Raw genomic sequence first — 25,896 nt, forward strand, 5'->3', positions numbered from 1 at the left:
AGCATATAATATAAAATTCATTCAGGTCAGCTGCAGTGTTTAAATTACACATTTTAAATCCCTTTTTACAGACACTAAAGTAAAAAAATATGTCTTTCTGGGTTGTAAACATGTGATAATAACAATATTATACAGTCAATGTTAAATAAAACCCAAAAGTGGAATGTGCAGAAAATAGGATTTGGTTAATTTGTGGCATCATTTTTATGTTTGTCTTTTTTAAAAACAAGATTCCTAGAATAGGTTGGTACATTCTGATAAAGATTTACAGCATTCCATTTTGCTTATAGTGTTGTATCACAAGGGACTCCCCCCAGGGACCATGACTTGCTGGTGTGTGTATATATTTACAAAAACAAAAGAAAAAGTTACCCATTGGGATACAAGGTAGCTCTCACAACTAAAGACTGTGGCTTTTTGAGGTGCAATTCCCTGATTTACAAAATTATTTACAATGGGTCTTACTGTTTTTGTGACAGGATTTATTCAGACTGCTGTGCTCTTCATTTGATGTGTCAAAATGCTATTAATCTAAATATTTGTAAATAAAGTCTTGTATCTAGATTAAATTTTAAAATCTCTATCTTAAGATCCATTAAATTAGTTGCACCTGCATAGTTCCTTTTTTTCCTTAATATTTTTACTTTATGTATGTATAGTTCCTTTTGACATGTAAAATAACATATTCACAGGTTCCAGGAATTAGGATATGGACATCTGGGGGGCGGTGGTATTATTTTGCTTACCACAGCTAAAAGGTCATTGTATAAAAAAACAATGCTTTGCCACCTAATTTGTTAACAAAATAATCCACACTCCAGTATGCCTCAAACATGCACCATATGAAGTCCACTTTTTTCTTCCTTTCTTGTTTTCACCTGATGAATATGCACTGATAGTAAAAGGATAAAATAAAATGAAATGTTACAGTACAGTGATATGGATGGCAGTCAAAATGTGGTCAAGTTATAACTGCATCATTGCAATGTAGAATGCACTGAGTCAGCAGGGGGCAGCAGTGAGGGCACCACACATGGTCTCTGCTGTAGCTATTCAACCCTGCCACTTAATGTGAAAGCGGGCAGAAAAAATATAGAAATGAATGTGAATGTGGATGTGTTCCAATAAAACTTTACGACATTGCAAATTAAATTTTATATATATATATATATATAATTTTGAATGTTGTGGAATATTATTATTTTTATTTTTAAAGGTAATTTAAAAATGTAAAGCCATTTTAGCTCATGGTTGTACAAGAATAGGCAGTGAGGACCACAGGGGGTATGTTTCCAAAATGGCAGCAGTGATGGATATGGATACCCCAAGTGGCACCAACAACAGCATGGGAAAGCAGCACACTGAAGTGAAAAACTGAAATGCAGTAGCCCTCTGGGCCTGGGATATTGTGGCTCATAACTGTGCCATCTGCAGGAACCACATTATGGATCTTTCCATAGGATGTTGAGCTAACCAGGCATCTGCTACTTCTGAAGAGTGCACCGTTGCATGGGGAGTCTGTGACCATGCTTTTCACTCCCACTGCTTCTCTTGCTGGCTCAAAACATGGCAGGTGTGTCTGTTGGACAACAGATAGTGGGAATTCCAAAAGTATGTGCACTAGAAAAAAGAATTCTTCCATCAAGCTCAGCTGTTCTCTTATTCATTTAATGACTTGCCCTCTTGTTCCTTAATTATAAATTAGATAGACCCATGTCTTTTATGCTTTGTCTTTCCAGTTTGCTATTCCTGCAGCCATATCATATTGATATTCTGTGTCAAATGAAATCCAGGTGGATTCTAGAACAGATGCTGTCTGTTGTATAGATGTGAAAAAAGTGAACATAAATAAAGAGTCCCCTCTTTCCAGGTTGGAAAGCCAGCTTTTGCAAGAGAGATGTTTGTTCATTAGAGACAGAGCAGAATTGTCCTGTGAGCACATCGCTTGGTCACGAGGAAGCCTGCTTACTGATGGCAATCTTGGGAAAGTTGCCTCTCTGCTCCAAGCTTTCCTCCTCTATCAAGTGGCTTCTAAGGATTAAATGGCATCAGGTGGATACAGAAAGAGTCTTTGTAAACTGTAAAGACACTGTACAAATGTGAACTTTCTGTATGACATGTTGCTTTCTCTTCTTAGTTTGGAAAAGTAAACTTGAAAAAACCTAATATGTAATCTTGGCTGGCTAAGAGCAGTTTTTGAACTTAAATCGAAAATTGATATTTAAAATTGAGTTAATGGGAGAATTCAAGTTTCCTTCCCTACTACCACCCTTTGCAATTTGTTTAAAATGTCTTTTCTTTTTTTGGTAGTGCATGCGCCATGTGGGATCTTAGTTCCCTGACCAGGGATTGAACCTGTGCCCCCTGCATTGGAAGTGCTGAGTCTTAACCACTGGACCACCAGCGAAGTCCCTGTTTAAAATATCTTGGTCTAATACTGATTCAATAGCCATATAGTCTCTAACTGAGAAACAGTATAGTTCACTGCAGTGGTTCTCAAAATACGGTCTGACAGAGGACTCCTGGGGGTGCCTGAAACCCTTTCAGAAATTTCATGAAGTTCCTTTTCCAACTGCATGACCATGAGGCCAGCTTTTCTTTATATGCTTCAACCAAAGAAACATGTTGAATGAAGAAGCTGACATGAGAATCCAGCTGTCTTCTATTGTCAGATATAAAAGAGATTTGCAAAAATGCTGCTCTTCTAATGATTTTTTTTTGAAAATGTTACTTTTAATAAAAATATGCAAAAAAAAAAAATAGGCAGTGAGCCATATTTGGCCTATGGGCTGTAGTTTTCTACCTACTTCTAGGGCCTTGGAGCCCTCCACTGCAGGAGGCTGTGTGGACTATGCCTAGAGTTAGACTACTTCACTTCTGCCCACCTTCCATTACTTAGAACTCAATTCCCTGAGCATACCTAACTGCAAAGGAGGCTGGGAAATGTAGTTTTTCTATGTGTCCAAGAAAAGGGCATATGTGTATTGCTGAACATTAGCATTTTCACCATTGCCTGCTCTTTCTGATAACCAAATTTTCATTCTCTTCCCTTTTTCCACATATAGGTTACACTCATTTCCAGGATCTCAGATAATGCATGTCCTGTACAGTCTATCAGATACAGTTTCTCATAGTCCTGTGACTATGCACTTAGTATCCATCCCTGATATCCACCATAAAGAATAGTTCCGTTTGGAAAGGGTAAAACAGGGAGACACAGCTGTTACTGGTCAGAGGTAATCCAGGTGGACAAACCCAGAGAGCAGGGGGAGATCTTTGACTCTTCTCTGAATCAGCTCTCCGGAAGGAACTCTTTTGCACATTGTGCTCTGCGGCCCCCTGACTCTATCCTTTGGGAGCTTCCTCCTTATCTCTTATCCTCCTTGCACATCTGAAGTGGGCTGTGCCTTCCTGGGGCTGCAGAGTTTTGTCAGCCCACTGTTTGCCCGATGATTATTTTATGCTCCCTGAGACCACCCACGTGGTTTTATGTGATATGCAATTTCTTCATGAGCAAAGCTTCAGGTCTATTTGCTTGCAATCAGTACCATGTGCCTGTAACCATACCCAAAGATGCTTCCCAGACGTTGGTCTCTAATCAGCTTGATTTTATTGCCTGATCCCTCCAATTGTTTTTTCCTAATTTAATGGTGGCTAAAAATGGTTATTAATGTGTGTGATCTTTGCTGCAAGACTTAAGTCACTTTGAGCAGCAGAAGTTTTTTAGTTACTCCAAGCCTTTCTCAATCACATCACTTACAGTTTAGGATCTAGAAACAAAGATATTTCCAACACTTTGATGGCCCACATTTTTAGATTTTTTTCTATTCCCTCTCATTTCTGCTTATAAAGTGACCAACTTTTTCCGGAGCTCATTTCATTTCTTTCTTGTGCCAGATGTGGACAACACTAGTTTGTATGCACTAACATTGTTTTCTAACCTCTTTCCCTAGAGTTACAATTCAGTAAGCACAAGATCTGCCTACCAAATTATTGCTGGCAACAGATTTTTGCAAACGTCTTTCCCATAACACAATGCTTTCCTGATTTTCAATCTGCTGACTACCTTCCTACTGATAAACCATAGTCTCCAATTTCCACTGGAAAATTTAAGTATTATTTAGGCTAAGTGCAGTAGCAAACAACATTAAAATCTCAATAGCTTAAAGCAATGCAATTTTTTTTCTCATTCATATCATGAAACAATTTGGTGTTCATTGGGCAGCTTTCTAGGCAGTCATTCAGACTCTAGTCCTTGGGAGGGGATTTGAAAGAGTTATATAAGGTTTCAAACCTAATGAAATAGGAGTTTAGGTATAAGAGAGGAATTTGTACATCTTAGGAAAAAGTAAACCAAAACTTAGGTCCAGATAAGGAGCAAGACTCATTAGCTGCCAAGTGCCAGAGAATTGGGCTAAAGCTCTTAAAATATCTCCTCGGATTCTCCTAGGGTTGATCAAGAAACTCCAATCAGCAGGGAGGCATATATTGGCCTCAGCTGTAGGATCTAGACGGAGACAGGAAAGGAAACCAGAGAGCTGTTACATCTCCCTCCAAAGGGCACCCTAGCATGGCTTGTGAGTTGACCAGGACCTGGGCAGAGCTCCTGCTTTTAAAGTGGGAGTCGTCACTCTTTCCTTGTATTTCTCATCATTTGCATTGTAACCGTGGAAGTTGGTTTAAAGCTTAGGAGTACCTTTCAATTTATTTTGTTTTGTTTGGGAACTCACAAAGTTATTTATATCAGGATTAGCTGTGTATTCAGTCCTATGGTGAACCTTCTTTGATTTTCTTTCTTTTCCCAGTTAAAGCCACTAATCTCAGTGACTATAATATAACTATAACATACAAATAAGTAAAAGAATGTAATCTTCTTGACAACTTTGTACGTTAGATATTATTGTCGATAGGACAATAATGTTAGGATAGATATCCATTTTTTAGAAAGTGAGCTTCACCATGATTAAGTCAGGAAATGACAGGGCAGGGATGTGAACTCAGGTCCAACACATTCTTGGTTTTTAATGACTTTCAGAATATTTAAGGGAATTTTGCTGCTCCTCCAATAACCCCAAGATGCAGATATCTTTGAGGACATAGACTAAAAAAGAGGTGCCTGTAAGTGCTGGCACGTCCTTGAGTTGGGGTAATGGCTTGGGATCCTGTATTGATCCTGCTAGATAGTAAATGGACCACTTCAGAGGGCAGTGGGTAGGACTTGCCCTGAGTAGGCAATATTTTCTTAGAGCTTATGTTAAGGATATTTAGCCTTCATTTGCTTCAAATGGAGGAACATTCTGATGCTATTTCTAGGGATCTCAAGAAATCTAAATCTATCTCTCTTACAGTTTTGGTAGTTAGAAATCAGGTTGCTCTGCAATCTTTCCCAAACTTTTCTGAACTGAGGAACTGAAGCCTTTCTCTGCAGGGCTTTGGCTAAATAAGAAGCCCTCATAGGACAGCCGTCTGGTACATCTGCCTCATATCCAGAGGAGCCAGGACAAGACTGGGCTTCCCAGAGCCCTGGTGAGCTAGATTCTGCAGCCGCCTCTAGGCTCTGAAAGAAAAATTCTGTGTTTGAATAATAATATATGTAACAGGCTCAGGAAGAGAAATGTAGAAAGTATGACTTATATTTGCTAACAGGGAAAGACTGACTCATTTGAGGATCTGAATAAATGAATATCTCTTGGGAAGAAAATTTAACAGAATAATTGGTAGCAAACTAGTGGCTTTAGGTTGCTGTTAGTGGCTTTTTGTAAAGGAGTTAAGAGTGAGATTCTTCTACCAGCCTCTTTGGCACCTGAGAATAATAATAAGTATTAAGAAAAATATACTTACTGCATACTTATATTAAGTACTGGGCTAGATACTTATGAATATTCATTAAATCCTCACAAAAGCTCTACAATGTAGGCAGTATTGTTAACTCCATTTTGTAGGTGAGCAGACTTAGGCTGTCAGGCCTAGGGAAGATATCTGAGTCTGCCTCCCTGGGTTCCAAAGTGGTAACTGCAGTTAGCCCAAAATTAGGGAAAATAAACTCACTTGCCTCTGCATGTCAAATAGGGAAAGAAAATCCTGGGTGCTGGGTTTGGTTGGCTCTGTCCCTTATGCCTGATGAACCCTGAGAATCAGTTTCTAGAGCCCTGAGGTCTTCACATGTGCAGCAGGAAGACATTTATAGGTCTTTGGAAAGGCAGAAGCCTTTCTGTGGACATAGATCCTCAGCTTTAATTGATTTAGGGTGAAAAGGTAGAGAGTTTGGGGCTAAGGGAAGAGGGAGGCAAGTTTCATTGAGGTGGGTTATGAGTGGATTCAGCAAATGTGATCCCTTCACTTTGGCTTCACTAAAATGCTTTTGGGATTTTGATCATGAATTTTCTCTATGTTTACATATAAGAAAGAGAACAACTGTTTGGGGCAACAAATTTCTGAATACCCAATGGGCTACATATATTGCTGTTGAAGTTTCCCCTGGTTCATATAGCATAGGGTAGAGGTTGACAAACTATGGGCTATTGGCCAAAAATGGTCGCTCATTCACTTATATATTATGCTCTCCAACACATGCTTTACCTTGATATATTAGCTCTACAATAGCAGAGTTGAGCAGTTGCAACAGAGAATGTGTACCTCAACTATTTACTCTGGCCGTTAAACGAGGCTTTGGCCTCAAACTCACTTTTAGTCAACTCTCTGGACTCTATGTGAGCTGGAACTTCTTTCATTCTTCCTCAGTCTAAGACCAGAAGCTATAGGCAGAATCTGGTCCAAGATGGAGAAAAGACCCTCCCGAATTCACATTCTCCCATGGACATACTAAATCTATGACATAATAGTAGGCACATAGATCAATGGAAACAAAATAGAGAGCCTACAAAGAAACCCACGGAAGTATGGTCAATTGATACGACAAGGGAGCCAAGAATGTACCATGGGGAAATGATAGTGTCTTTAGTAAATGATTTTGGGAAACCTGACAGCCACATGCAAAAGAATGAAACAGGACCACCATCTTATATCATACACAAAAAGCAACTCAAAATGGACTAAAGTCTTATATTTAAGACCTGAAACTGTAAAACTCCGAGAAAAACAAAAGGGGATAAGCTATGACCTTGGTTTTGGCAATGATTTTTTTGGACTTGAAACCAACAGCAAACACAGTAAAAGGAAAAATAAATAAGTAAGACTACATCAAGCTAAAAAGCATCTGCACAGCAGAGAAACTAATCAACATAATGAAAAGGCAACCTGTGGAATGGGAGGAAATATTTCCACATCATATATATAGTAAGGGGTTCATATCCAAAATATATGAACTCACACAACTCAGTAGCAAACAACAGAAACATTCTGATTTTAAAAATGAGCAGATGATCTGTATAGACATTTTTCCAAAGAAGATATACAGATGTCCAACAGGTATACTAAAAGGTGCTCAATCTCACTAATAATCAGGGAATTGCAAATCAATTTTACAATGAGATATTACCTCACACCCGTTAGAATAGCTATCATCAGAAAGACAAGAGATAACACGTTTGGGCAAGAATGTGGAGAAAATGAAAGTCTTGTGCACTGTTGGGAATGTAAATAGGTGCCATCGCTATGGAAAATAGTATAGAGTTTCCTCAAAAAATTAAAAGTAGAACAACCATATGGTCCAGAAATCTGACTTCTGGGTATATAGCTGAAGGAAATGAAATCAGGATCTTAAAGAGATATCTGCATTCCCATGTTCACTGCAGCGTTATTCACAATAGCCAAGATATAGAAACAATCTTCATGTCTGTCAACAGATGAATGAATAGAGATCTTGTGTGTGTGTGTATGTATAATATTCCAATATATATTGGAACATTATTCAACCATGAAAAAGAAGGAAATCCTGCAGTTTGTGACAACATGGATAGACCTAGAGGGCAGTATGCTAAGTGAAACAAGCCAGACAGAGAAAAACATGTACTGCATCGTATCACTTATATATGGAATCTAAAATAAAAAATCAAACTCCTCAAAACATAGAGTAGGAAAGTGGTTGCCAGGGGTTAGGGACAGAGGAAATAGGGAGAGGCTGGTAAAAAGGTAAAAACTTTCAGCTATAAGATGAATAAGGTCTGAGTATCTAATGTAGAACATGGTGACTATAGTTGATAACACTGTACTGTATAATTGAAATTTGCTAACAGAGTAAAACTTAAATGTACACTCTCTCTCTCTATATATATATATGTAATGAATGTAATGTGTTAATTAACTAGATGGTAGAAATCCTTTCACAATGTATACAAATTGAAATTCATCATGATATACTCTTTAAATATATTACAATTTTTTTGTGGATTATACCTCAATAAAGCTGAAAAAAAATCTAAAGCATAAAAGTATTGATAGTCTATTCTGTGCTAGCCATGGGCCAAATATGCCAATGCAATAACTATCTTTATTGTGAATCATCATTTAATGAAGTGTTTTACTGGTGTCCCACTCTATGTTGAGTTAGAATTTCACCAAGGTGATACGACTCTGTTTCTATTGGCTTTGCTTCACAGTTAAAATGATTCAAATTACTGGGGCTTCCCTGGTGATGCAGTGGTTGAGAGTCTGCCTGCCGATGCAGGGGACACGGGTTTGTGCCCCGGTCCAGGAAGATCCCACATGCCGCGGAGCGACTGGGCCCGTGAGCCATGGCCGTTGAGCCTGCGCGTTTCGGAGCCTGTGCTCCGCAACGGGAGAGGCCACAACAGTGAGAGGCCCGCGTACCGCAAAAAAAAAAAAAAAAAAAAAAGATTCAAATTCCTGAAATAAAATCAAGTTGTTTTCCTCAGAACAAGGCAAAGCTATCTTCCTCTGGAATATATTTTAGAGATGATGAAATGATGCACAAAGACCCGCACTGATAAATGTATTTACTAAGACGAAAAGCCCAAATTACTAGGAAAATTCAATTTGAAGTAGAAAATACATGCTACTAGATTCTTTATGGAATAGTGAAATACCACCGAATAGAACACGATTTTATACAGCACTGAATATGCTCTAAGAAAGACGATTTCATAAACACACTTGGGAGAATATAATTTGAATATAAATGTTCTCTTATTTAGCATTTTAAAGTTTTTATGAATTTCAAATATATCAGAAGAGCTCAGTTGGTGAATTGGGAGAAAAAAATTTTTTTCTTCTTTGTAAAATAAAGCTCAGTTAAGGAGTCCTTATTTATAGTCTCAGGTCCTAAACCAAGTGTGTCCCTGGCTGGAGATATTTCTCTTGGAATATGGTGTTTAGTTCTAGGCATGACACATACATGGGCACATGAACAACAGGAAAACATCTAGAAGAGAACCCCTGAGATATTTTTTCTCAAGACAGATTAAAGGAATTAGAGGAATTTAATAGTGGAAGAAAAGGGTTCCAGAAGAATATTTGAAGATGAGTTAACATGTCCCAGCAAATAGAGCTAGGACCAACATGACATACATTAAGTTGAAATTTAAGAAAACTCATTTCAGTTGATGTTCAGAAGAACTCAAATAGTTCTTGGATGTTTTCTAGAGGAGGTGCTTTCCCATGTATGGAATATATGTAGGGAACTACTTGGAGATGTAATAATATGAATTTTGAACAAATATAAGAGGTTATAAAAGTAACCATCAGTGATACATATTAAAATTCTTTATACTAAAAATGAAAAGAAATAAACTATAAAAAGTAACAATATTTTGAGAAAAACATTGGCAAAAATTTGTGGAAGGATTTCCAACAATTATGCATGAATATTTTTTTACTGTTTATCTCATGTATAATTGATCAAAGGACTAGAGATACAGGAGCAAAGGACATATGTAGAAAATGGCAATGCCTACATAAGTTTAACCTCACAGTTATTTAAAGACATTAAAATTAAAACAGTAATGTACCATTTTACACCTATAAAAAACTACAACGGAGAGCAAAAATTAAATTGATAATATCCGATGGCAACAAGGTTGTTTTAAAAGTAATTGCAGGGCTTCCCTGGTGGCACAGTGGTTAAGAATCCACCTGTCAATGCAGGGGACACGGGTTTGAGCCCTGGTCAGGGAAGATCCCACATGCTGCGGAGCAACTAAGCCCGTGCACCACAACTACTGAGCCTGCGCTCTAGAGCCCACAAGCCACAACTACTGAAGCTCGTGTGCCACAACTACTGAAGCCTGCACGCCTGGAGCCCGTGCTCTGCAACAAGAGAAGCCATCGCAATGAGAAGCCCTTGGCAACTAGAGAAAGCCTGTGCACAGCCACAGAAGACCCAATGCAGCCAAAAAATAAATAAATAATAAATAAATAAATAAAATAAATCTATCAAAAAATAAAAAGTAATTGCATACATTGCCAGTGGAATGTTCTTTGATACAGCCTTTGGACAAGCAATAAAACATGTTAAATCAAGATAAGGGTAGGGGATTAAGAGGTGCAAACTACTATGTATAAAATAAATAAGCTACAAGGATATACTGTACAACACAGGGAATATAGCCAATATGTATAACAAAAATAAATGTAATATAAACTTTAAAAATTATGACTCACTATGTTGTATACCTGAAACTTATACAATATTGTACATCAACTATACCTCAGCTAAACTACATTATTCGAACAGTTCACAACTTGCTTCATTAAATCTACTGTTGATCATATAGTCTAAAAAATAATTTACACCATATGAATTGCAGCAGCACCTATAATAGTGAAAAAGTTAGAAGGAAATAAACTATATTTCTAACATCAATGAAATATTTACTAGTCCTTAAAATTTTATAAACTTATAATAATATAAACATTGTTTACAATAAAATATTATGCAAAATGTAGAAATAAAAATGATACTGTGATTGCAACAATGTAAAATATGTAAGCATTTGACAAAGAGCAAAGAAAACCAGTACCAAAGGTGGTGATATCATGTGATCATTTTTTTTCTTTTATTACCTGCCTTTAACTAGTATTGTATTTATTTAAAAACATAATTAGGAATGGAAACCTTGTAGGCGTTACGGTGTATATTTGTTTAAAGCCTTGCTTCCACAAATCTGGGTACTTCCATAAGTGCATGTAAAAACTAACTGGCTTAGTTTTGGGCATAGAAATATAAATGAAAACACATTTAGTCGGGACTTCCCTGGCAGTCCATTGGTTAAGACTCCTAGCTTCCACTGCAGGAGGCACAGGTTCCATCCCTGGTCAGGAACTAAGATCCCACATGCCATGCAGCATGGACAAAAAAACCCAAAAAAACAAAAAAAACCCCACATTTAGTCAATTTGTAAATTCATTTACCTGAATGTCAGCGATAGCATTATTTTAAAATATCTGAAATATACAGAATAAAATGATAAACAGATATTACCAACACAGTTACACATCCTGTGCACCTGGCACCCCTCTTCCACCTCTCAGAGACAGCCACTATCCTAATTTGATATTTATCATTCCCATGCATTTTGATATGCATTTTATGCATATTTGTACTTGCATAAACATAACACAAAGTTCTGTGCATTTAAAAATTTTATGTAAATACTGTAAAAAATGTTCCTTTTTTGCATCTTGTTTTTTACTCAACATGTTTCTGAGATTCATCCATGTTGCTATATGTATTCATTTGCATCCTCTAGAGTAGTCTGTAATATAAACATACCACATTTTGTTTATTGCTGATCCCACTGATTGACAGTTGCATGGTTTCTAGAATTTTATTACAAATAACACTATTATGAATATCTCTTGCATGTCTTCTTATACACATTTATGAGCATTCCTATAGATCAGTGCTGTCCATTAGAACTTTCTAGGATGATAGGAATATCATTGTGCTGTCTGTAAAGTAGCCCCTAGCCACTAGTCACAGAGTAGCTACTGAGCCCTTGAAATATACTCATGCAACTGAGGAAGTGAATTTTAATTAAATTAAATTAATTTAAATTTAAATAGACACAAATGTACAGTGTCAACTGTATTGGACAGTGCAGCTCTAGATCATAAATGTAGGAGTATGTGCTGGATCATGACAAGTGCATATCCTCGACTTTAGATATTACAGAACTGCCCCCCAAAGTGGCGTGGAGGTAAGTGTGATGTATATCCCACTACCGGTGTGCAAGACTTCCTGCTGTTTCACATCTTCACCAACAATTGGTGTTATCCTACTTTTTAAATTTTTTGATTTTTAAAAATATTTTGTCATTATGGTTTTAATATAAACTTACCCGATGACTAGGGAGCCCAAGCAAATGTCCATGTTTATTCACCATTTTGGCATTTCCTTTCTTGTGAAACAGCTATGTATATCTTCTGACCATTTTTCTATTGGGTATTTTGTACTTTTTTTCTTTTTTAGGAGTTTTAAATACATATATTCCGGTTACAAATCCTTTGTGGATATATATACCCCAATATCTTTTCCAGTCCATGACCTGTCTTTTCATCTATTCCATATAGTAGAATTTAACTATGATTTTATGATATATGCCTTTTGAGTCTATTTTAAACTATCCCCAGGTCAGAAAGCATTCTCCTAAAATGTCTTCATAAATTTATTTTGCTTTATATATTTAGGTCCTTTATCTACGTGGAATTGATTTGCGTGAAATAAGGACATAATTTTGTTTTTGCTTTTCCAGAAGCAATTTCCACATGTCCAATTCTTCAGTATAACCTCTGTCACATATCAAGTATCCATTTGTGCATGGGATGCTTTCTGAGGTCTTGATGCTATTGTAGATTGATCTGTCATCTATTTTAGTTATTCCCATAACAAAGACTCTTAATTCCTATAGCTTTATACCCTCTTGATATATGATAGAATAAGTCTCCCCTGCCCCCAGATATAATTCTTCAAAATATTCTTGGCCATTTGCTTTTCTATAATAGTTCAGGATTTTTTCCTTATTAGCACTAGTGGGGAGATGTGACACTTTTATGACATTTAGTCTTCCTACCCATTTTTTCACGTAAGCGGATCTTCTTTAACGTTAAATGGTCCTCACTTCTCACCCTCAATGTTGCCATCCTAGTCCAAATTCATTATCATCTTGTTGGAAATCCTGAGGTATAAATGTACCTCCTGTACCCAAGCTCAGCACACACCCCACCTGGCCCCAATCCCGGGTCTATTCTCCATAAAGGGCATAGAGGGATTCTGTAATTGTCATCAGACTATGTCAGACCTATGCTCATATCTCTCTAACAACTTCCAAATCACTAAGAATAAAGATGCTAATCTTTAATGATGGCCTAGGAAAACCTATGTGATTTGGTCACCAGCCACTCCTGTGACCACATCCTCTGTAAGGCTCAGCTTGCTCAGTCCACATCTCAGACCTATTCACGCACAGTTCCCTCTGCTTGTTATTCTCTCTCCAGGTGTGTGGATGCCTCACTCCCTCACTTCATTAAATACCTGCTCCAATGTCACTCTATCTTAGAAAGGACTTCACCCCCGCCCTATCTAAACTAGCACCCTGGTCCATATCACTAATTCACTCAGCTTAATTTTTCTTCGTAACGCCTGACATAGCATCTATTTATTTGTTAATTTCCTTTGCCCTGCATTAGGATGTGAGCTCCATGAGGAAGCAATGTGTGGGTGCTTCCCCTCTGTACGCACTTTATTCACTGCGGTATCTGGACTGTTGCAGTGAAATTGGCTCATTGTATAAACTCTTCACACAGTGCCTAAGTATATTGTAGGACTTCAAAAAAAAATTTGTTCAAGGTGGTTTTATATTTTCTCCATAAGACCATGCAACTCTTTTGATAAATTTATTCCTGGATCCCTTATATATATATATTCCTGGATATATATATATATATATATATATATATATATATTCCTGGATCTGGAAAAATTCAATCTGAACACATTCATTGGTTCAAAGGTCCTTGGAAGAACATAATCTTATTTTTTCCCTCTTTTCTTCTCACTGTTATGAGTTTTCTTTCTTTCAGAAGTCTATGGAAACCAGACTCTGAAAACCACCAGTATGCTCAGAGCCCTACAGAGACAACAGATTGGGAGTATGCAATTCCAGCCTTGCTTCTTCTTCCAGAAGGCATAAAATATCTAAATGATGAATATATACAAATATATGGATGTAGATTGAGTATGTGTGTGTACACACACGCACAGGCACATACTATTTCTCACTCTCCTCATAAAAGCAAATAAAATATACTTTAGGGAGATTTAATATGAAATCCCAAATCTATATATGGGAGAAATATGTAGAAAAAACTTCAAATTAATACCTTCTTGGAGACTAAATTGCTAGTTACCATAGTAAATAATGCCCCCCCAAAATAAACTTAGGACTTCCCTGGTGGCGCAGTGGTTAAGAATCTGCCTGCCAATACAGATGACACAGGTTCGATCCCTGGTATGGGAAGATCACACATGCCACTGAGCAACTAAGCCCATGCGCCACAACTACTCAGCTTGTGTTCTAGAGCCCGCGAGCCACAAATACTGAGTCTGTGCGCCACAACTACTGAAGCCCACGCACCTAGAGCCCATGCTCCGCAACAAGAAAGGCCACTGCAATGAGAAGCCTGCACACCACAATGAAGAGTAGCCCCTGCTTGCCGCAACTAGAGAAAGCCCGCAAGCAGCAACGAAGACCCAACGCAGCCAAAAAAAAAATTTTTATAAAGTAAAATAAACTTTATGCTCTGCTGAAATTTTAAATTAAATATAAAAAGGCTGCAGAAAAAATCGTTTATGGTAAAACCAGGGAATATTGAGATACCTGAATTCACACATTTAATAAATATTACACATGCCAAAGTATTAAGACATTTATAAATTATCCTTTAGCTCAGCTCCTGTTAGGTTGTTCCCATAACAATGGGGAAGGGGTAGTTAAAATGCCACTTTAACATTTCTGTAGCTTGTGGGAGTCATATCCTGTTCCTTTCCCTTTTTTTTTTCTTTAAAGAAGTCTCTAAACTAAAAGTGAATTTAATAATATATTTCCTTTTTCACCCTAGCACAAAACATATGACTAGGGCAATATTGGATTAACTCCTCTATTGGGCATCAGTAAGTTAATTTTTTTCCTCCTGAGATTCTAGTGCATCAAAAATTTTAACATGTAATATCATAATGCCTTCTAAGATTGGGATTCTTTAAATTTTTATATCAAATTGTGAAGGACCAATTCTTGAAGATATTCCCAACCCTCACATACTACCCTCCTTATGTATATCAGTCAAAGTCCTGGCAGGAAACAGATGGCACACTTGAGCTGGCTAATTAAAGACAGTTTAACAAAGGGACGATTTATAAAGATGCAATAGGAGATAGGGAAAACAACAAGAAATCGATCAGGTACCTGAAAGGACAAAGCAGCCAGAGTTGTTATTATCTCTAAGCCAGAAGAAGCAAATAGAAGTTATCAAAAACTGGAGGGGGTAGCTTAACATAGAGGGTCACGTGTCAGGAGATGTCACCTTCAGTAAGTGATACAGCTAATCATGGTAGTAACCTGGCAGGAAAGGAGCCAGCAGAATAAATATCCAAACGTCCTCTTTCTGATATCCTGCCGGTGGTCACCACTGGTCAAACCGAATCAGAATCCAGAGGACAAGAGAACCTACTAATACAACGTATATAGGTCAGCCCCCAGGATATGAGGCAGGGTAAAAGATGACTGAGAGGATACAGAGGCAGAACAAAGGTATCCATCACCCTCCTCCCCGCCACTTCGGCATGAAATGGAGTGAAAATCACCTTTCAGTTTGGGAATAGCATGGTGGGAGTTTCTCATCAGCGGAACTAGAAAGCAGTTTGTATACTGAGGCATCTGTGGGGGAAAAGGAACACATTATGCAGACACTTGGACATGTTATAAGGTAAGAGAAATATTTATTTAATTTTACACAAGAACGAGCTTATACTTAACAAATTCAACCAAATAATATTAAGTGCAGTAAAACAATGAAATAAGAATGACATCTCTTGTTAGAAAATATTAAGTAACCATGCCTGTGCGTTATTTTTATCATGACAATAACTCGTTTCAGATTTCTCCTCAGAGTGTATACTGTACATATAATATGTTATAGCTTCTTTGCTTTGCTTCGGAAAACAGAATTCGTTCACTGCCTTACATTTTATTTTTTGCAGTGAAGAACTGAACTGATTTGTGAAGATTCTGATCTAGAGGAAAATTTTCTGCACCAGTGAAGCTAGAGGCTTCCAAAGCTCCCATAAGCTCAGGCTTTACATCCAGAGGTCGTGATGTCATGGTGTGTATTTCACACGCATTCTTCTACATGCCAACATCAGATGCAGTTGAGGTGGAATTCTGGTCTAGTTTTGCCCCAAGAAGTTTCCTTTTGTGATTTTCTCAAGCTCCACAAATTTCGTAATTGAAAGTTTACTCAGCTATTAACAATGCTGCACTTAGCTGCCCACAAATCATCCACTTCAATTTTTTTTTTTGGTCTTTTTAATGAAAGAACATTCTTTAAACAGAAATTTCCAGTGAGACAGTTAACTTCACAGTTCCTGAAGGCACTGTGGATCCACTGAGCAACAGATGTGGCCATTCTAGAGAAGAGAGGGGGAAAAAAGCATGGTATTACTTTTTAAGCCATTAGTCAATACTCATCGATTGGTACACATAACATAACTGAATGGTTTATTTGTTATTTATGTGCCCCTGAAAGTTCAATGGCTCAATTGCTTTTCATGCCTCTACTGTTGCAGAACAAACTATGGCCAGTTATTTGTGGCAAATCATAAGCCAACTTTATTTACCCCATGGCACTCTCTTAGCTCACATTTGTTGTTTGGTTTACCCATTCACAAAATAAGCATTGAGTAAATTGAGCCCGAGATATGCTGATGAATGAATAAAGCAGATATGGTCACTACCCTCATAGGACAGGGCTTATAGTTTTGCGGGGGGGAATTAATAAGCAAATGTACAATCAAAAATTGTGAAAAGTGCTAGAAAAGAAACAAACTAGGTGATGTCATGAGATTAATAAATGTCTGGCTACTTAGATTGGGTGGCCAGAGTAGACTTCTCTGTAGAAGTGATGTTTAAACCAAGACCTCAAGACAGATCTGTGAAAAGGTAGGCCAAGAGCACAGGGAACAGAATGAATAAAAGGCTTTAAAGTGAAAAGAGTTTTGCGTAGTTAAGAAACCTAAAAAGGTTTGGTCTGGGTGAGAATTTTAAGTTGGTGAAGAAAACAGTGTAGAGATGAGGCAGGGAAAATAGTCAAGGAAGAGCCAGATACGCATCATTAGGTTTTGTTTTGTTTTGTTTTGCGGTACGCGGGCCTCTCACTGTTGTGGCCTCTCCCGTTGCGGAGCACAGGATCCGGACGCGCAGGCTCAGCGGCCATGGCTCACGGGCCCAGTCGCTCCGCGGCATGTGGGATCTTCCTGGTCCGGGGCACGAACCCGTGTCCCCTGCATCGGCAGGCGGACTCTCAACCACTGCGCCACCAGGGAAGCCCCCATAATTAGTTTTTATAACAAAGTACCAAAAGAATATGGTGTATTACAGAGAGGAAAAAATCTGTATCTTGTTCTTTTGAATCCTTGCGCTCTTTCTTCCGCTGGCTAGCTAATAATGAAAATGTTAGTATTGTTACCACAATCATAAGATGATAATACCCTTCTACTTTTTGAGTGCATACTCTGTGTCAGATACTTTGCCAGGCACTTTAAATACATTATCTAATTTCAACCTCAGAGCATTCCCAGTAGGATCACTATTAATAGTCATGTTTTTTTAGGTTCAGAAACTGAAGATCAGAAAGCTTAAATATCATGGCCCAAATCACAAAGCTAATATAATGGTACAGCTGGGATTAAAATTCAGGTTAGTCTGACTCTAAAACTCATCTTCTATTTGATATAGTCTCTCAGATAATTGACTTTAGATGATTGAAAATGTATCAGACCTTAATATGATAAAACCAAAAGGGTCTGTTCATGTAAGATAAAACTTAAGAAAGGACTTTGGTACTTTAGCCTTTGTTGAAGCTTACCAAATGAGGGAAAAGCCAGTCTATATCCAAGAAGAGTATTATCAATTTAACTTAATCCTCTTTCTTTTTAAATTGTTATTAAGCAGAGTTCTTATTTTGACAGCAAACGAAGGTGACATCCAGCTCTTGGATCTCTAGCTGCATTTTAAAGCTTTGTCATTACGCTCAGAGGCAGAGGTTTTCTGGCCATAACCTGGTCACATGATCTTTCCCAATCCATTGACCCAATGAAGGGAGGGGTGTACCAGTTCCTGAGAATATCAGTTTCTCAAATTGTATGGATTTTGAGCAGAAAGAGAGTTAGGGAATGTTTGGAGTATGAGTATGTTTTAGGAAGAGAAGGTATATTTTGCAAGTCTTCCAGTAGTGTTTTTCTCATTCCATATCAATTCTGCTATAGCAAAATAAATGCTCTACAGAGCATGTCATTGGAAGCTCCCCAATTAGGGAAACATAGCTCATACAAGAAAGACATAAAATATTCCACTGGGGTTCCTGTTTCAGTAATGGCAGAGTTACTTATTTAAGACTATCGACTGACTATCCCTCCTATGGATAAAGTTTGGACAAAATATAAAAACTATTTAAAGCAATGGAGAGTGACTAAAAGCAGGTAGACACTGGAGGAGTTTCAATCTTTAAAAGAAGGAAGATGTACTGTTTGAGATTCATTTTTACTTGGCATTTTCCCTTAGGGCACTCCTAGTCTGTGATGCTTAGGATAAGTATAACTTAAGCAGAAAGCCACAATCTGATAGGGCCCACGTGTCAGAGGACAACATTTAGGGCTCTGTTGGGCTGCCAGAGTGGCTGGAAATTCAGGAGGAAATGTCTAGAAAGGAGGGAGTGAATCAGCATGTCAACTCCCCTCAAATCTGTGGTGGGTCTTTGAATTGCAGAGGAGACTCTAAAGAGACAATCAGAGAGTCACAGCTTGAAGTTGGAAAGATTTGAGCAGATATTTCAGATGCTGCTCACTGTGGGTTTAAAATCTATGTCCTGCCAAGTTAGAAGGGACAGATAAAAAATTCAGGCTTTCCATTGAAAGCCCAAAAGGGCCATGATTAGGAAGAAAATGATGTCTCAACATTAAGAGATTCACCCGAAAACTAAGGGTACACCTGGAATAGACCCACCTAACCAATGTAAAGCCCAGCCTTTCCAACTGCAAGATGACTGGCCAGTAATTTGCAATCTGCTAGAACAAAAATAGTCTTCAGAAGAAGCTAATAGAATGTAGGGTCTATACTATGTATTATCCACAATATCCAGTAAACCATAAACATTACTAGACATGCGAAGAAAAACAGAAAAAAGTGACTCCTCACCAAGAGAAAAATTAGTGAATAGAAATGACTCAAAGTTAATCCAGATGGTAAAGACTAGAAAGTAGCTATTACTAATACATACAAAGATGTAAAAAAAAGATGGTCATAATGAATGATAAAACATGGTATGTTATAGCAGAGAAATGAAACTATAAATAGAATTAAATAAAAATTCTGGAACTGAAAAGAGCAATATTCGAAATGAAAAATTCATTGGATGGGTTTAACAGCAGATTAGAAATGGCAGAAGAAATAGTCAATAAATTAAAAAAAATAGAAATTATCCAATCTTTAAAAAAAAGAGAATTTGATCGAAATAAAAATAGAACCTCAGTGACCTTCAGGATAATATTAAACCATATAACACATGTGTAATTAGAGTCGCAGAAGAACAGGAGGGAAATAATGTGGCAGACCAAATATCTGAAGAAACAATGGCCAAATTTTTCTCAAATTTGGAGAAAAAAATCTACTTAGATACTCAAAAAGCCCAGCAAATACCAAAGAGGACAAAAAAAAAAAATACTTAAGTGCATCATAGTCAAAACTCTAAAAACCAAAGATAAAGAAAGAATCATGAAAGGAGACAGAGGAGAAAAAAAAGACATATTACATATAAGGGAACAAAAGTACAAATGATAGCTGAATCCTTATCAGAAATAGAAACTAGAAAACAGTAGAGTACCACTTTTAAGTGCTGGGACAAATCTGTCAATCCTGAATTCTATATTTAGTTGAATATCCTTCAAAAATAAAGACATTTTCAAATAAATGTAAGTTGAGAGAATTTGTGGCCAGTATATCTGCAATATGGAAAATGCTAAAGGAAGTTATTCAAGATAAAGGGAAATAACACTAGATGGAGATTAACATGTGTGAGAAGAAATGAAGAGCACAAGAAATGGTAAATATGTGGATAAATATAAATATGAAATAAATATAAAATTAAAATATAGCATTTTTTTCTATTAATTTGCTTCAAAGATATTTGACTTCTTAAAGCAAAAATATTGATAGTAATATAGATTTTTTCGAGTTTATAGTATAGTTATAAATATATGATTATTATAGTGCAAAGGTTAGGGGAATGGGATTATATTATTCCAAAGTTCTTACATTTTATATGAATTAGTATAATATTAAATCTTATTATACTGTAATAAATGAATGATATATGTTACAACTCCTATACCAACAACTAAAACAATCATAAAGAGTTATAGTTAAGAATTCAAAAGAACAAGTAAAATTGAATAATATTAAAAATATTAACAAATAAAAAGAAGGAAGGAATAGATGATTAAGAATACAAAAAATAGATGGTACAAGTAGAAAACAAATGGCAAAATGGTGGGCCAAAATCCACCAACATCAAAAACAATATTAAATGGACTAACACTTCAATTAAAAGCCAGAGATTGTCACACTGGATAAAAAAGTAAGAACTATTTATACATTATCTATAAAAAATGCACTTTAAATATAAAACCATAGATAGGTTGAAAGTGGATGAATCAAAACAATATACTGTGTGGCTACAAAAGTACCAGACAATGGACTTCCCTGGTGGTGCAGTGGATAAGGCTCCATGATCCCAATGCAGTGGGCCTGGGTTCGATCCCTGGTGAAGGAACTAGATCCCACATGCATGCTGCAACTAAGAGTTTGCATGCCACAACTAAGGAGGCTGCCTGTCACAACTAAGGAGCCCACGTGTTGCAACTAATGAGCTGGCAAGCCGCAATTAAGGAGCCCGCCGACTGCAACTAAAACCCGGTTCAACTAAATAAATGAATGAATATTAAAAAAAACAAAGTACCAGTCAAAATTGACATCAAGTCTAGAAGCCTTGCTAGAGATAAGGAGGGACATTACATAATGATAAACTGGTCAATTCACCATTAGATATAAAAGAATACATACTGTGCGATCCATTTATATGAAAATTTTAAATAGGAAAATAAATTTACTATAATGAAATAAAATTGAGGTTTCCTATGAGAAGTAGATATTGTCTGGAAGGGGACAAAAGGGTACTTGCTAGATTGCTGGAAATATTCTGTATTTTGATTCATCAAACTTATAAAATTATATACAAAATAACTATGCATTTCACCTTAACAAACATTGCCTTGATAAAAACTAGAATAAAAAGTGACCCACTGAAACTTAGTCAGGTTGCTAGGAATAGTAACCACCTACTGTCATAACTAATTATAACATCTATTTTTATGTAGTAACACAGTAAGTTTCCTTAACACCTTGTTATTTCTGGCTATATTTACTGGTATAGAAGTCATCATCACTCTTTGCATAGTAAACTCTATAACATTAAGAATAGAAGACAGCTGACTCTTAGCTTTCAGTAAAATGTTTATATATGACATATATAATATATATTTTACTCTTATTTATATTTAATATATTTATTATTTACTTATCAATCACTATATGGTATTAATATATTAATGTTTATAAATTACACATACTATAGATATAATAAACATATGTAATTACATATTCATATATAATATGTGGCTATAAATAATCTATATAAAAATTAATAATTTAAAATCCCACTATTGTCAATATTTTAGTATGTCCTAATAGAATTCACTTCATATTCCTTTATTTTCAACCTTCTTGTAATCAAAGTGCATATGTAATCACACATAGTATTTTTATCTTGATTTTTATTATAAGCATTGTTAGTACATGAATAATTGAATAATGCAATCATATAATTACATATTATATAATTATAATGTTATATGTTACAGAGTTACCATAATTTATTTAACCCATTTTTCATTTGTTGGATATTTTGATTTCTTCCTTGATTCTGCGTGCCAGTTAATGTTGAGGTTAATATTACGATGCATATAGTTTGCTCCATATTTTAGATTATTTCTTTAGGTTGGATTCTCAGACCCAGGATTAGTAGGATCTTCTGGACATTTTTGTGGGGACGGGGAGTGGGCAAGGAGATGTATGTGTGGCTCCTGACATGTATTTTTCAATGTCACTAACATTGCATAAGAATTACAATTCCAGTACACCTCTGTCAGCATTGGAAATTATGGTGAAATATTTTTTTACCGTAGTATGTGAAAATAATAATTATGTTAGTTTATATTTAAGTATCAATAATTTAAAACACTGATTTCCTCTTTTTTTTGCAGTATTACATGACAGTCTATGTTTATTTTTTTATTTTTTTAACATCTTTATTGGAGTATAATTGCTTTACAATGGTGTGTTAGTTTCTGCTTTATAACAAAGTGAATCAGCTATACATATACATATGTTCCCATATCTCTTCCCTTTTGCATCTCCCTCCCTCCCACCCTCCCTATCCCACCCCTCTAGGTGGTCACAAACCACCTAGCTAATCTCCCTGTGCTATGCAGCAACGTCCCACTAGCTATCTATTTTACGTTTGGTAGTGTATATATGGCCATGACACTCTCTCATTTTGTCACAGCTTACCCTTCCCCCTCCCCATATCCTCAGGTCCATGCTCTAGTAGGACTGTGTCTTTATTCTCGTCTGACCCCTAGGTTCTTCACGACTTTTTTTTTTCTTAGATTCCATATATATGTGTTAGCATACAGTATTTGTTTTTCTCTTTCTGAGTTACTTCACACTGTATGACAGACTCTAGGTCCATCCACCTCACTACAAATAACTCGATTTTGTTCCTTTTTATGGCTGGGTAATATTCCATTGTATATATGTGCCACATCTTCTTTATCCATTCATCTGTTGATGGACACTTAGGTTGCTTCCATGTCCTGGCTATTGTAAATAGAGCTGCAATGAACATTTTGGTACATGACTCTTTTTGAATTATGGTTTTCTCAGGGTATATGCCCAGTAGTGGGATTGCTGGGTCGTATGGTAGATCTCTTTGTAGTTTTTTAAGGAACCTCCATACTGTTCTCCATAGTGGTTGTATCAATCTACATTCCCAAGAACAGTGCAAAAGTGTTCCCTTTTCTACACACCCTCTCCAGCAGTCATTGTTTCTAGGTTTTTTGATGATGGCCATTCTGACCGGTGTGAAATAATATCTCATTGTAGTTTTGATTTGCATTTCTCTAATGATTAATGATGTTGAGCATTCTTTCATGTGTTTGTTGGCAATCTGTATATCTTCTTTGGAGAAATGTCTATTTAAGTCTTCTGCCCATTTTTGGATTGGGATGTTTGTCTTTTTGATATTGAGCTGCATGAGACGCTTGTAAAATTTTGAGAGAAAACCTTTGTCAGTTGCTTCATTTGCAAATATATTCTCCCATTCTGAGGGTTATCTTTTGGTCCTGTTTATGGTTTCCTTTGCTGTGCAAAAGCTTTTAGGATTCATTAGGTCCCATTGTTTATTTTTGTTTTTATTTCCATTTCTCTAGGAAGTGGGTCAAAAAGGATCTTGCTGTGATTTATGTCAGAGTGTTCTCCCTATGTTTTCCTCTAAGAGTTTGATTGTGTCTGGCCTTACATTTAGGTCTTTAATCCATTTTGAGTATATTTTTGTGTATGGTGTTAGGGAGTGTTCTAATTTCATACTTTTACATGTACCTGTCCAATTTTCCCAGCAACACTTATTGAAGAGGCTGTCTTTTCTCCACTGTATATTCTTGCCTCCTTTATCAAAGATAAGGTAACCATATGTGTGTGGATTTACCTCTGAGCTTCCTATCCTGTTCCATTGGTCTATATTTCTGTTTTTGTGCCAGTACCATACTGTCTTGATTACTGTTGCTTTGTAGTATAGCCTGAAGTCAGGGAGCCTGATAACTCCAGCTCCATTTTTTGTTCTCAAGATTGCTTTGGCTATTCAGGGTCTTTTGTGTTTCCATACAGATTGTGAAATTTTTTGTTCTAGTTCTGTGAAAAATGCCAGTGGTAGTTTGATAGGGATTGCATTGAATCTGTAGATTGCTTTGGGTAGTAGAGTCATTTTCACAATGTTGATTCTTCCAATCCAAGAACATGGTATATCTCTCCATCTATTTGTATCATCTTTAATTTCTTTCATCAGTGTCTTATAATTTTCTGCATACAGGTCTTTTGTCTCCTTAGGTAGGCTTATACCTAGATAGTTTATTCTTTTTGTTGCAATGGTAAATGGGAGTGTTTTCTTAATTTCACTTTCAGGTTTTTCATCAACAGTGTATAAGAATGCCAGAGATTTCTGTGCATTAATTTTGTATCCTGCTACAAATTCATTGATTAGCTCTAGCAGCTTTCTGGTAGCATCTTTAGGATTCTCTATGTATAGTATCATGTCACCTGCAAACAGTGACAGCTTTACTTCTTCTTTTCCAATTTGGATTCCTTTTATTTCTTTTTCTTCTCTGATTGCTATGGCTAAAACTTCCAAAACTATGTTGAATAATAGTGGTGAGAGTGAGCAACCTTGTCTTGCTCCTGATCTTAGAGGAAATGGTTTCAGTTTTTCACCATTGAGGATGATCTTGGCTGTGGGTTTGTCATATATGGCCCTTATTATGTTGAGGAAAGTTCCCTCTATGCCTACTTTCTGGAGGGTTATCATAAATCGGTGTTGAATTTTGTCGAAAGCTTTCTCTGCATCTATTGAGATGATCATATGATTTTTATGCTTCAATTTGTTAATATGGTGTATCACATTGATTGATTTGCGTATATTGAAGAATCCTTGCATTCCTGGGATAAACCCCACTTGATCATGGTGCATGATCCTTTTAATGTGCTGTTGGATTCTGTTCGCTAGTATTTTGTTGAGGATTTTTGCATGTATGTTCATCAGTGATATTGGCCTGTAGTTTTCTTTCTTTGTGACATCTTTGTCTGGTTTTGGTATCAGGATAATGGTGGCCTCGTAGAATGAGTGTGGGAGTGTTCCTCCCTCTGCTATATTTTGGAAGAATTTGAGAAGGATAGATGTTATCTCTTCTCTAAATGTTTGATAGAATTCACCTGTGAAGCCATCTTGTCCTGGGCTTTTGTTTGTTGGAAGATTTTTAATCATAGTTTCAATTTCAGTGCTTGTGATTGGTCTGTTTATATTTTCTATTTCTTCCTGGTTCAGTCTCAGTAGGTTGTGCATTTCTAAGAATTTGTCCATTTCTTCCAGGTTGTCCATTTTATTGGCATAGAGTTGCTTGTAGTAATCTCTCATGCTCCTTTTATTTCTGCAGTGTTAGTTGTTACTTCTTCTTTTTCATTTCTAATTCTATTGATTTGAGTCTTCTCCCTCTTTTTCTTGATGAGTCTGGCTAATGGTTTATCAATTCTGTTTATCTTCTCAAAGGACCAGCTTTTAGTTTTATTGATCTTTGCTATCATTTCCTTCATTTCTTTTTCATTTATTTCTGACCTGATCTTTATGATTTCTTTCCTTCTGCTAACTTTGGGGTTTTTTTGTTCTTCTTTCTCTAATTTCTTTAGGTATAAAGTTAGGTTGTTTATTTGAGATGTTTCCTGTTTCTTAAGGTAGGATTGTATTGCTATGAACTTCCCTCTTAGA

At 36.5% G+C, this 25,896-nt stretch overlaps 1 pseudogene; it reads left to right on the top strand.

Moving 5' to 3' along the window:
* Positions 1-924: 924 nt before the first annotated feature.
* LOC111173685 (E3 ubiquitin-protein ligase RBX1 pseudogene) lies at positions 925-1,929 on the top strand (annotated as a pseudogene).
* Positions 1,930-25,896: the final 23,967 nt, after the last annotated feature.

The sequence above is a fragment of the Delphinapterus leucas genome, chromosome 11 (assembly GCF_059928025.1).
Source record: "Delphinapterus leucas isolate spDelLeu-1000000601 "Yukka" chromosome 11, BTC_Dleu_Yukka2, whole genome shotgun sequence".
In the NCBI taxonomy this organism is placed as follows: domain Eukaryota; kingdom Metazoa; phylum Chordata; class Mammalia; order Artiodactyla; family Monodontidae; genus Delphinapterus; species Delphinapterus leucas.